General features: G+C 42.6%; 1 protein-coding gene across 4 annotated transcripts in view; it reads right to left on the bottom strand.

The window, feature by feature from the left end:
* ZZZ3 (zinc finger ZZ-type containing 3) overlaps window positions 1-11,370 on the bottom strand; it is a 69,044-nt gene extending 57,674 nt beyond the window's left edge. For 3 of the 4 annotated variants that reach the window (XM_068406118.1, XM_068406120.1, XM_068406121.1), the window contains exon 1: window positions 11,222-11,370. The gene's annotated coding sequence lies outside the window, so the exon portion shown is untranslated. Of the gene's footprint in view, window positions 1-10,712; window positions 10,791-11,221 lie in introns of those variants that run through there. The other variant, XM_068406119.1, reaches the window with a different exon arrangement.
* Window positions 11,371-14,333: the final 2,963 nt, after the last annotated feature.

The raw sequence follows: 14,333 nt of genomic DNA, 5'->3' as shown, positions 1-14,333 counted from the left end.
ATTCTCGCTCACTTGAGGAAAACATGAAAAACTTTTTTTATTCACTCTTAGTAGTGAGGAAGAGCAACTCTACAATGTCCATGTATTTAAACAGCCACTAAGGAAATAAAACTGTAAATCCACGTGTGAGTTAGCAGAACCATAATTAAAAGCATGTTGTGCCAGTCCAGGAGCCTATGTTGAAGGTTACACATTCATTGACAATGAAGGTTATGAAGATCCAATGGCAAACACCTTTTTAGTGACTGAACCCTCTTTCAGCAGTTGGCTTGATGTAGAAAGGTTTCCACTGTTACCCAAGCAGGTAATTCTCATGAGGATCTCATCATTTCCATCCTAATTACTGCAATGCTCTTTTCTCTACGCCTGCTCCACTTATATCCATTTAGATACTTCTCCAAAGAGCATTTCCTTAGTCTATTTCTTTGTTCAAGGAACCACTTTCCCTATACCTTTCTAACACAGCAAACAAAGCCACATCCATCTGTCATCTCACTCCTTAACAACAGGGTTGATTCACACTCCGGTGAGCCTTCAATCATTCTCTCTTTAATTTTGCATCAAGACTTCCCAGGTGAGGTTTCATTTTACTGTTAAGTGATTTAATCTACGAAAAGGAGCAATCCCACTCCCCTGCAACTCTCGGGCGCATCATCTCGATTTTTCCCATGCATTTGCTTTAGTATTCAATCTGATCTCACAATGAGCTGATTTAGAAATACAAACCCCTACAAAAGAGCCATTATTTTTCTGCTGGTTTAGCTCCCTAAACAGGCTTACTGTAGTGGTCAAATAAGCACAAGTGCCAGTGGAAAGCAGGGGTCATAACTATGTATTTTGGTGACAGACAGCCGTTGGATCAGGTTAGCTGTAATGTGAAGCCTTACTCTCAGGCTCTCACTTATGCTTTGTAAGCATAAGAAGCACAGTTACTTCTTTTAACTTGGAACTCTAATCTTCCATGATGAGGATAAAAATATTCTATAACCGATGCACAGGAAATAATTTAACCATCTTACTGTTTCCATCTATATTATACTGGAATTGTGATCTCCTTGGGGGAAAAGTTCTCCATGTCTGCTTCTGTAAAGCAGGGGTCATAGCATCATCTGTTTTACTTTATTTTCATTCTGTTTTACTGTTTACTCGAATATAAAACTGTTAAAATTCTATTGAAAATTTAACTGAAATCCAGTTGATGCAAGTCTTCACTGAGAGAACCTGAGGCACAAAAAAGGCATCAGCACGGGAAAAAAAAATAGACCCTCTATATTCTGATTTGTTACTGATTCAAACCCTTGGGCTCTTTTTGACATCTTCTCATTACGGAAAATATAGTTAGCGAAGGTCAAAAAGAAACAGTTGTCCACACTTTAACAGAAGTTCATTTCTAAGTATAAGAGAAGCAAACTTTTGTTTCAAAGCAGTAGCAAGAGCTAACCAACTAGGGAAGCTGTAACTATAGCCCACAGGTAGTAAATGACACATTTAAGGGAGGAGAAGCAAACAGAACTTAAATTCTGGCTCATGCCACTTCTGCAGATCAGGCCTACTGACTGATGAGAAGAAACGTCCACATGATTATTTGGTACAAGTCATGTAACAAAGCTATAGTGACACATGAATCAAAAGTGAAAATGGTACCAAGAATATTACACAATAGGCCTCTCCAGAACTTTCCTGTTTCTCATGGAGAATCTCCTGACCTTTTGGGATGGTTTCTTTGGGAGAATTTCTTGGGCCAAGTAAATACAGACATACAACAATCTAACAAGAGTCTTTTTAAAAGGCAGTTGATTTAACTGCAACTAAATTCAATTATGAGCTATACCCTAAAAGCAGGACACAAAGGTCTGATCACCAGAGTTACTTCTCAAGTGGAAAAATCAATGAGACATGAGTCACACTGGATAAAATGAGATTAACTGGCCTGCCTTTACCTCCATATCCTGCAAAAGATGCCCTCTCTACATTCGGAATTTCGATAGAAGAAAAAAAATAACCCTTCGTGCAATATAGGAAGTTTCAAAAAACCTACTTCTGGGCTGTAATTAACCAGGGATATTTTCAGATCATGAGTGACATAACTGAAATTCACAAAAATGAACAAGAAATTAATTACCTATACTGTTGGTGTGGGGTTTTTTTGAGGGGTAGACATAAAACAACAACAACAACAAAAGACTGTCTGTATCTTAACATGAAGAAATCTGTTCCTTTACACTGATACACTTAGATAACTTGAATGGTCCTCACAGAAAACTGTACTCCAAAAAGCAATCCAATTACAAGAATAAAATATAGAGGATTCTTGAGGATTTGCAAAACTCTCTTTGGTTCAACAACAACTAAGACCTTCAAACTACATGTCAAGAACTACGCTGAGATACGACTTAGCATTTAAGAAGTCTTGAAATGAACTGTAAAGTAGGAAAAGAAATCGGAAAAAGACAGACTTCACTTTGGGGGCGGGGAGTGGGGTGAGGAGGGGGGGGAAGCTTTATTGGCACTAGGACATCATACAAAGAGTAAACGTTTCTCATTGTCCTTTTCAGCACTGGCTGTGAGATGGCAGCTATGGGAAGAACCTTTTCCATCTGAAGTATCTTAGGAGTCCTCTTAACAAAGGATCACTGGATTCCCAATTATATGATCCAGAGAAATTCTCAGCTGACCTTACTGAAGAGAAATGAGATAACTACACTTTGTTCTATTAGTCCTCATAGATGGATTTAAATCTACACAAGCATATATGAAAAGTAACTGCATTACTGCAGCCTCCACAATGATACTGTGAACAATCATTTTTTCAGCCTTTCTGCACTTTTTGCAATGCACTGGATATAGCAGAATTTCCAGAAAATTGACGCAATAAACACCATGATTCTGCTAAAAATAGAAAACTAGTTTCAAAAAAATCGTAAGCTGCAGTGGTTTCCTATTTTGCCTATTTTTCCAGGGCAAAATAAATTAAAAAAAAAAAAATACAGAAAAGTTGCAGACTGAGGATTGAAAAGAGCTGAGAACTTCTGTTTAGCTTCCTCATTCCTGAAGCCTAGCTTTTGAGGAAATACCCAAAGAACAGTGCTGGCAGCATAGCAAAGCACAGAAACATTGTTAAATTTTTTCAAGGGACAATTTAGATAAGAGTAGTTACTAACAAAAGCAATACAATCATGTATACGTATACCTAACCAGTAACACCCACTGCTAGTTATACTCTGACTTTCAGAGACATGTACAGAGAAAGCACAAGTAAATGAAAAGAAGGTAGTGGGTGGAAGAGAAAGCATGTACCAATATATTCTAACTTTAGAATGATTAATAAAATACAATTCTTAAAGTTGCCAAAGAAATTGTATACACTTGGAAACAGAAAAAAATAAGCAAACAAACCCCAGCATCTGTTGTAATGTTAATAGATTCCCACTCCAAGTCTTTTAGTCAGTCACTGTCTATGTACACCCCCAGTCCACTCTGCAAGAAATACTTCTCCAAACTCCAGGTTAAAACAGCCTTTTTCTGACAGTTCTGACAATTTCTTCTCAGTTACAGCTCTTCAGGTGGAGCTTAGGGAATAGATGCATCTGTGTCTGCCTAAGACTTAAGCCTTTGTGCCCTTACTGCATGAGATACTATGACCCCTTTATAATACTCTACAAAAAAGCCTCTGTACTGCAGTGATATATATAAGGAAAATCCCTGGAAGACTTAAAATATTAGAGGAAAGGAACAAACTCCTTTTCTGACATCATTCTAATAGAGTGAACAGTGCCTGCTTTCTTCCTTTATTGATTTTTAGAAATAGGATTCTCATTAACAGCTTTGAGATCGCATTTATGTCACCGAAATAAAGTGTAAGAAACCTTTAGGACTAACTTTCACCATGTCCTGCTGCACTTGGAAACATTGCATCAGGATCTAAAATCAGTGCCATGTCAGTTACCGACACCTTGTTTCTCAATGGTTTAGTGACCAATTTCCCATCAATTACAACAAACAGAGTGATGATACCCTGTGAAGTTAAAGTGTATACAAATTTTAATCCATACCATTCGTCAGATGGAAAAATGCCCTAAAAGCCTAATTACAATTATGCAGTAATAGATTGACAGCATTATTTTATCTAAATCCTCTACACTTTTTAAATGTCGAGAATGTGATAGAATTTGTTTCACTTTAAGCCTTTTCGTAATTACAGAGCACATACATATGTGACACAGAGCCTAGCCTTCATTCGTCATGAAGCCCAAGGCAGCTTTGTCAAATTCAAAAATCAGAAAAACTTGAACAAGGTCACGTAGAACGTAGGTAGTTGATTTTATATAGAAAAAGTGCAGAATGATTCATTAAACTGAATTTGGTTCAAAACACAGTTTTATCAAGTTGTCCAGTGCTTTCAATCCTAAAAAGCTTTAACAACTCATTTGTATCAAGGTTAGTTCTTTCAATTTAATCAAATATTTTAAAATCACGTAAAAAATCTCAAAGAAGAAATTTTTTTAAAAACTAGTATCTGTAGCAGAAAGCATATATTTCTGTTCAGGCTCTTCCATATTGTGACTATTACACAGCAATGGGCGTGAAAGACTGAAATCTATTTCTAATTCATGGAACATAAACCAATTTTAAATAACAACATATTTATACAACAAACTCTTCAGGAACCTGAAGATACTCCATAAGTGATGATTATCCCTCAAAATAAATCTCTCAGATAATGACTGTTACCTCTATTTTACCGAAAGAAGGTGAAGTTGCATGATTTGCTGTTTCAGAGCCTGGGATGCACCTGATTCCCTGGCTCCCTAGACTTAATCTTTTGAACTTTGCTTCTCTTCAATGAAGTCTTGTGAAAGGCTTTGACTCTAGCTCAGTTTACGTCTATTGGATGATAAAAAAACCATAAAGGTAAGCCAAAGATATAAAATCTACAAAGAGGACTCTATTATTTTCAATATTACATTACAGAAGGCTTTAATCAATGCTTTATAAAAACACCTTAACTAATATATTTGACAATTTTTAACCAAACCTTATAAACTGTCACATCACAATTTTTTTTTCTCCACCATAAAGTTTTATTTGTTTTTTTTTTTTCTAAATCATGGCCAGCAAAACTACAAAAATCAAAAATGTGGAGAGAGCTAATGCGGACAAGTCATCCTACCTCCTGTGCCAAGGACAGATCAACTATACCTAAATCACCTCTGAAAGGAGGTTATTTAACCTCTTCTAGAGCACTTTCAGCAATAGATATCCCATTACCTCCCTCAGATATTTAACCCTGTGATTATCTATCCATAGAGCTGAAAAGCTTTTCCTAACATCAAAATCTCTTTTTGTGCTCTTTAGGACCATTATTTCTTATCCTACCCAGAGAGAACAGTTTATTACGTTCTTCTCTATAGCAATCTTTACTGTATTTGAAGCCTACTACTATGTCTCCCGATCTCTGCTACAGACTAAACAAGTGCAATCCTTTCAGTCCTTCCTCAAAGGTCATTATTACAACTCTTCTCTAAATACGCTTCAACTGGTGCAAATCTGTTTGAAGCAGAGTAACAAAAAATGGAGACAGTACATCATCTGAGGCCTTACGCCAAGTACTGCAGAAAAATTTCATATCTTACACACAACAACAATCCTGTTCATATATCCCAGTACGAACCTTTTTTTATAGAACTGTCATGACTCCTTTGTGTTCATTTTGTGACACAGCTGCTTATTTGCAGAACTGTCGCCCAGCCAGTTGTTTCTCATATTTATTATTGCTACCCAAATGTATTATTTTGTGCTTCTCTTTACTGAACTGCATCCCATATAGTTCAGATCACTCATACAATTTGTCAAGACCATTTCACACTCTAATGCTTGTATTCCCTCCTAGATTTGTACTGTCCAGGCAGTTAGTATATCTGCTTCGTTCTATCATCCAGGTTACAAATTGAAAGACTAAACAGGATTAAATTCAGAAAATGCACCTGCACAATTCTACTCGATGTATGCCTTCAATTTGAAATGTCCTTAGAGCATCTCATTAATAAGTAACTAACCAGCATGGTAAATCTTCTCTGACAGTATCTATTTTTGGTGTTTCTAGATTCTTTAGCTGTGGAGATAAAAGTCTTAACTTCAACACTACTATACAGGCAGAGTATCTTTTAAACACAAATATACAGGGGAGGCTCTACCACTCTCCTTCCCCTTTACTCTATTTGTATGTGGCACAGTAACCCAGTTTCATAGCTCCTCCAATTCTGAATTTGGGTTATATCCCTGTTTTTCTTTCCTATACTACAGATCCTACAGAGACACTTCAATTCACAAAAAAAAATCACTAGCTCTGAAAAATGAAGATTTTATTTACATATATATATGCACCAATAAAACAAAATCAACAACAAAAAGCAGGACGTTACCATTCATGTACCAACAGGCAAAGTCTCAGGAACACTCATTTCCTTTTTGACTTTTAAATTTTCTAACTAAAATAAGCGTTTTAAACAAAGTTCAAATCACTACATTTTAGGGACACGAATCAGGTATTTCTCATGACAGCTGTAAAAGACTGACAAAATCCCTCTGCTCTACTACTGACATATTCTCTAAAAGGTAAGATTTTACCCTTTCTACCACCAAGTTTGTCTGGCACATGTGCACGCACTACTCAAAACAAATATCTGTGTTTAAATACTGTATTTAAATCTGAACTAGTTAAAACATCTTCAAAATCTTGGACAATCAAACTGTCCATTTTGCCAACATTCATATTCCTATGTCCTATGATGAAGTTCAGTAGACCAGAAAATATGGAGCGCAGTTAATGGCAATCTAATAGACAAAACGTCGCTATGAAGAGAATCAACTGTTTTCTGAAGCGACAAGACACAAAGTAATCAATCAGCTTAATGCAAAGCAAAAATATTTAAAATGAGTATCAGGTAAAACTTTAACCAGGGGGTGATGAGCTGCTGAAACAAGCAACACAAAGAACTTCATCATCAGAGGGAATGACTTTGGTACACTTTCAAAGGGCAGAGGACTGGACTAGCTATCTTTCTCCATTTCTACATTTAACTGAATTCATTATAAGCATTAAAACATTAAAGTAACTTTAAAGAACAGTTATTGTACATTGAGCTACCAAGCTTTTTGTCTGAAGTTACAAAAAGCTCTTGTATGACAAATTGTCTGAATAAGGGAAAGCAGATAAATGCAAACTTGTAAATAATACACAAATTTTAAACACAAACTGTACAAATTATCAACCTATTACACCACAAAACCAAAACAGAGTATTTTGATTACAAAGGTGTACCTAATCAGAGAATCTTTTTTAAAGTCTTTTTGTTTGAAAAAGTGTCCAATAAGAGAACACACTAATATTCAGCTCTGCGTTTCTTAAGTGTTCTACGCGTTACTCAAATAGAAAGGTCTTCACAAAATTAAAATAAACTCTCATGATGGTTCTTCTACAACCAAGGCAGTTTTTGAAGCAGAAACTATATTTACAATGTTGTTACAACTACAACAATATACTCTTAAGTGTTAGAGAGTAAAGTTTACCAGAAGCAAGTTTTTATAATCAGCAGCTTGATTTCCAGCAAAGAACACTTAATTTGGAACCTAAAAAAACCCCACTTCCTCACTACAGAAGTGAGAAAGTTTCTCACTTTCTGCAACTTCACTCCCACCTACACAGGTGGAAGAATTTTTCTTGTTCAAGGTTTTTAAGGAGAAGTTCTACAAATATCTGTCTGGAATAATCTAAGTACGTTTAAACCAACCCTAAAGAAAGGGAACAATAGGTCTTACACTACTGCATTCCTGGAACTGTAAGGGCAATGTAAACGTATGGATACAAGCAAGTGCTGAATACTTGAAAAATAAGTTATCTCTTGCAAATCTGGTTCTTTATGACTGAACAGACCTGTATCATCAGTTCCCACACAATGCAAAGGCTTCCATTTTTGGGAAAACCAAAACAAAGCAAACCCCAATAGATTAGCCCTAAAGACTTTAAAGAGAGCTTTTCAAATGTGAAAGACTGATGTAAAAAAAAACAAAAAAACTCCCACAACTGAAAGTAGGACAGACTGCAAAGACTTCTGTTCCAACTTCCAGAGTACTTTTAGAAACATTCAAGAAAACATTTCTTATTTCCCTTATCCAACAAGGTGGTAAAAGAGGGGAGTAAAAATCTTTTCACCTTGTGTCAACCAGACAACTCTGACCAGAAGTCAACCTACTCAAAGTACCTAGACTGACCTGGAAGAACCAGAAACAAAAAAAGTCCTTAAGTCTCTTGGAAATACTGGGAGAGTAAAGCCTTCATTCTATATCAGACTATGGACAGCAGACTGGAATCTCACTACACAAGTATGTTAGAAACAATGATAAATATCAGAGCAGTCACGTGCTGTTCAGCTGTAGAACAGAAGCCCATACTAGGATACATTCCCAAATTTTGTGAAATAGAGATCTAGCTATTTTTGCACATTAAATGTGTAATAACACTGAGCTGAAAAATCCTGTTCGCTATTTCTCTTTTTCCAGAAATGTTAAAAATTGTGAGACAAAACACAGGATTGAACTTCATGACTAAATATCTAACTAAGCTATTTAATACAGCCTATCTCTTACTAATGATACACTTGGAGTAAGCAATGCAAAGGAAATCATTTTGGTTAACAGTGGCACAACTGAGAATTGCAACAACTACCTATATTGGACTAAATAACCAGACACATTATCAACAGGATTTCAATTTAAGGTCGTAACTGCTGTTCCTTACTGACACACACGGTTGTACTGTGTAACAGTCCTTCACAAAAAGCCTTACTGTAAATTCAAGACATAGAAAATTTTTATGAAATAAGCATGACGGTACTGGAGAAAGCCTGCAACCAAAGCTGTTCAGGTGCTGAACGACTTGCTAGAAGTCACACGTTAAAGTAAATTACTAACTGCTAGCCCCTTCTAAGGCAGGAGTTTCATAAGTGACTTCAATTGGGTGAAAATTTCACCTGATAGCTGTTTTTTTTAACATTTTACCACACACTCTTTTCTTCAAAAGGACTGAATTCTGCTCCCCTACTTTTTAACACACACCATCTTTTTTCCTTAAATAGACCTTTTTCCAGTTCTTATTACGCAAATACTAGTATTATTAATCTGAAAGACAGTACAGTAAGATTAAAAGATACTTGAAAACAAACTGCAACAGTAACTCGTCAATTTATTTTCTGAAAAGTTATACTTGCTTATGAAAATAATCAAATTTTGCTAACCCCAAATCTACCAGTCCATATGGGATCACCAGTCCTTGCAGCAGCTAGGAGGCAGAGGAAAGCATAATACCTAACCATGTTAGAAATACACCCAAATATTCTCAAAAGGTTGCACAAGTTAGTATTTACTATGGAATAGAGTACACTTAGAGCTTCACCTTAAAAGTCTAAGTGAATGATCGCTATGCTATTAGTACAGTAATAATGACAATATCAATGGAAAACATGCAAATATACACAGAACCACTGAAAAGCTACCACGATTTGTTTAATAATTACTGCAAGCATATTTCCAAAATAAAGCTTGGAACTTCAAAGCCTGAAGAACATACTCTTTTACAGAAATTTAGTATCAGTTATGTGGCAGCCTAAAACCAGACTAGTAAAATAAAGAGTTATACTCCAAGAGTACAAAAACTGCCAGCGTTCCTGGATAATCAGGGACAGAATACAAGACACGATAAGGAAGAAACAGAACCATATGCTCTCCCTTAAGAGAGATCAGGACTAGGAGACAAAGAGGATACTGCTGAGCTGGGACGCTTAGATACTACCAGAATTATTTTTCCAAATACAAGAGAAAACAGAACGTATTTTACAAGTTTGGGATGTAACAGGACATATATCATAGCCTCAAGAGATCAGATTTGTGATGTTAAATCTCTTTTTGGACCCCTGCATCCTTAAACAACAGCGTTCCTACAGGGTAGGTGCAGTTTGGGTTCAACAGCAGAAACCTGAAGGAGCACAGAAGCAACAGCACAGGACAGGTGTGAAAAGCGAGCCGAGACAGCAAAAACACCACGAAGTGCTTGTGGGGGGCGAGGGCACGGCCCGAGGAAGGGCCGAAGGACCTCGGGATGTTAACACAGACTGGATGCTGTGAGAGCAGCACTGGAGCAGACAGAGGCACGGCCAAGTTACCGCTGCGAAGGTGGGCACCCTGTGCAGGAGGTGACACGGCATGACAGCGGGGGACAATCAAGGGGCACATCGACGGGCTCCGCGGGGAACGCCCGCCCAGCCCGGGACGGCGCCAGCAGCACTGCCCGCAAGCCCGGCACCCGCGGCCGGAGGGTCCCGGAGGCAAGGGCAGAGGCGGTGCGGCGGCAGGGCGGGGGGAGAAGCGCAGAGCGAGCAATGGGACGCGGCACGGGCCACGGCACTGCCGCCTGCGCTCCTGTGGAGAGCCAGCGGCGAGGGGGGGCTGCTGCGGCGCGGCCCGGGCGGGGGCAGGCGTGAGGTGAGCTGAGGTGAGGCGGGGCAGGGCCGGGGCGGGGGGAGGAGGGAGCGGAGCGGAGCCAGTCGCGCTTCCCCGGGGCACCCAACCCCGCCCCGCTCCCCGTGTGGCCCGGGGCACGATGGCGGGGAGGAGGCTGGTCGCAGGGTCCCCGCCCCCCGGGCCCCCGTTACCATTACCCAGCACGCCCAGCGCCGCGCCGCCATCCCGCAGCCGGCCCGCTCCCGCCGGGGCCGCGCGACCTCGCGAGATTTCCTTCTCCCCCTGCACGCCCTCAGCCCCCCCCGCCCCGCGACCCGGCCCGGCCCCGCGCGCGCGCACGCGCACCGCCCGCACTCAGCTCAGACCCAACATGGCGGCCGCGGCACCGCGCACGTGTCCCCGGCCCCGCCGCGTCAAGCCGGTCGCGCGCATGGACACACACACGCGCACACGTAACGCTCGGGGCGGGGGGGAAGGCGGGGCCGGCGCGCACGCGCACGAGGCGCCGCTGCGGGCCAGCTGATTCGAACAGGGCGCGCGAGCCGCCACCTCCTCCCCGCACGCGCTGGTCACGTGGGGGCTTCCCCCCTCTCATTCCCTCCTCCTCCTCCTCCTCCTTCTCCTTCCCCCTCCCCTCGCAGGTTCCGAACTCGGCACCGTCCGGGTCCCCCTTCCCCCGGGGCCGGGCCCGCGCCCGAGCCCTCACCTGGCGCCCGCTCCTCGGCGCGGCCGGCCCGCGCAGCCCCGTGCGCGGCTTGCTCCCTCCGTGCTGCCCGCACCAAGCAGCGGCGGCGGCGCCGCACAGCGCCTGCTCCCCTCAGCGCGGCGGCGGCTCCTTCCGCTTCCTTCCCCTCCCCCTCCAGCGGCTGCGGCGGGGACCCGCTCCCTGCAGCTCCGCCTGCTGGCAGAGGGCGGAGGCGGCCGGCCCGGCCTGCCTGCGGCCGCGGCCCAGGGCCAGGGGCGGCCCGCTGCCCCCGGGCGGGGGTGGGGGCCGAGCGGCGCCGCGCTCTGGCAGGCCCGGAGCGGGGGGCCGGCCCTACGAGGTGGCGGGGGGGCGGGACGTGCCCCCGTGCGCTGGGGCAGGTGTCTGGCGGGGCGCCCTGAGGGAGGGGGACGGAGCTCCGCTGGGCCCGGCCAGGGCGGGCGCCGAGGCGGGAGAAGAGGGCGGCGCGGCCCGAAGCAGCAGCCAGCGGCTGTGGGTGCTCTTGCCGAGCCCGGCAGCGCCGCGGCCGTCCCGCGGGCCGCCTCCTCCGGCGGGCTGCTCTGGCGCCGAGCCGCGCCGGCAGGAGCCGGCCAGCGCCTGGTGACTTGCAGGTTTGCTGCGGTCAGGAAGGGGCACAGGGAGCAGGGCTCAGGGGCGGTATTCTGCTGACTGGAAGCGCCGCTTCCCAGGTCGTACAAGGCAGTTCCCGCCTCCGCAGCCAGTTTTGTGCCCCGAAAGTGGGACTGTTCTGTTCGTGGCTCCTGAACGATTTCCAGCGCTCTTTCCCCAATTTCTCACTTCAAGCAGCAGCTCAGGAACAGGCACCGTGGGCTACTCTAACCCTCTAGATTATGACTAAAAATGAAGCAGTCGTGCTTTCAACTCTTATTTTTGGTAGCCACCTGTTTCTCTGCTAACGTGTATGTGATCACCGAGAGTTACTATTTAATGCACGCAGTCTGCTCAAATAGATAATTCACCTCTGTACTCCTAGAGCGAGAGGAACTACTGTGTATCTCTTACCCTCTTTGTAACATCATTGTTTTTTTTTTCCTGATATACCATGGTTATAACGCATCTGGAAGAGCTTCGTGTAGCCAAGAAACACAAAAAGACTCAAGTTTTCTGTTAAATGCTTATGAAATTCAAGAATCTTTCCCTTAAGAACAATTAACACATTTCCAAATTGCTAGAAAATTCTAAGCTAAAATACTTTTCTGTGAGAGAAGATAAGTACTGAAGAATATTTTCAATTGCTTTTAAAACTAGTTACTGACTCTATTATAATTCAACTGATTCTTTTGTAAAGAAAGCAGATTTAATAAAATCCTCATTGGCCAAATTGCAAGGCTAGTCCTACACTCATCCTGCAATGCCAGTCTGCAGAAAAACCTCAGTAGCTTTTCCACTTCGCCAAGCAGTTCTCACTTTTCCCTATGTCTTGCTGACTTGGAACTCTTCTCCTGTGATCAGACTCAAAACGAACTGAAATCCCACAACAGAGGGAAGGAATTTTTTTTCTTGAATCTATGCCACTGCTCTCATCCAATCCTCTGTCTGCGTGCCCAACTGAAAGAAGAACAGAGCTTTTTGTGTTCTTGCAGGAGCACCTGTAAGCTCTAAGCTGATGTGAACTGCAATCCCCTTAGAAATAACGTTCACTTAGCTAAACAGCTGCAGTGGCTGAAGATATTACTGCATTTCAGACAAGTGTTAGTGCTTTCACAGTAGAACTGTGGGTTCTTTGCAGCTGCTTCAGTGCAAAATTGATTGGGTTTTTTTGGGTGGTTGGTTGGTGGTTTTTTTTTTGTTTTTCGTTTTTTTTTTTTTTTTTTTTACCAAAATTCCCATGGCCGCTTAAGGGTGCAGTTGAGCAAAAGAGCTGACCTAAGCCGATGGCCTGCTGCCACACGAGGCAGCACTCTTGCCCCTGCTTCCATCTTCCCTGCCCCACAGTCTTTATTGCTGCCCACTCTGGTGCTCATCTACACACATGGTAAATCAGTCAGACTTCCTAGACCACCAAGAAACTGTTCCTGTTCCTGGTGTGTTAGTTTTCAGCTAGAAAATAAGCTGCCTTGGCTCACCGTAGAGACCGACAAAAGAGCCAGCATGTGAGATGGGGGTGAGGGAGCATTGCCAGTAGAGGGGAGGAACAAGACAATCCTCTTTTGGCAGCAGTAACTTTTTGGCAACAGGATTAAACCAGTCAAACTATATTGTCTAACCACACCCTACACCAGGATTTGCCTTGAATTCACTGAGGACTTAAATATTATGTTCTGCCATCTTGCCTAAGAAGCAATAATGTCTAATGATGGGATGATAACAAACAGCAACTGTTGTTAATGGTGTGATATTTCAGGTAATGGTTCCTGCTAATGAAAGGGATACTCCCGAGGCTCTTGCCCCACCTCTGCATGCCCCCTGCTTTTCCCTGGATTGAATCCAGCCATTGTGTATCTACAGGGTAGTTTGGCTCAGCTAACCTTCCAGAGGAAAATTAACAATATGCAAAGAAGAAAAAAAGCAGTCCATGTACAGTAAGGACTGAGATCAAGCAGGTTTACTAAGACCTCCGCCCAAGAGACTTTACATTTAAACCTGGAGAAACCTGCTTTGTTTGAAGCTGGCTTGTTCTCTACATCCACTCTGTTATCCCCACAGCTCAAAATCTCTTTTTCATCCACTCATGCTGTCCTGCAGACCCTTCCCCACAGTATCCTATAGCAGCTTTCCTCTGTGCTACAGCATCTATCTCGTACCAACTGGTAGCTGCATTTATATCAAGGGCAGCCTTGAGTATTACTCATTTATAGGGCAGTAACAATTTCTCTGGCCTCATCAATGGCAGTTGTTAAAAAACAAACTAAAACAACCCACTGTTCTGATCAAGGGAAAATGGTGTTAATGACAGCTTTGGGACAATGGGACAAGCTAAAAAATGCTACATCAGCCCCCCTGCCCCAAGTCAGTGCTTTTACAAACTCAGGAGCCGAGATGTTTTATATCACTCCATGTCATTGAAACCTCAGCTCCTGTTTGTGCATAAAGAACTGCCTAAGACCACAAGGTCCAGCTTTGATGAAGCTGTTACATGGCTCATGCTTTCAGT

The sequence above is a fragment of the Nyctibius grandis genome, chromosome 8, assembly GCF_013368605.1.
Source record: "Nyctibius grandis isolate bNycGra1 chromosome 8, bNycGra1.pri, whole genome shotgun sequence".
NCBI classification, from domain to species: Eukaryota; Metazoa; Chordata; class Aves; order Nyctibiiformes; family Nyctibiidae; genus Nyctibius; species Nyctibius grandis.
The sequence above is the reverse complement of the archived record's forward strand: the minus strand, read 5'-3'. Positions and strand labels throughout refer to the sequence as shown.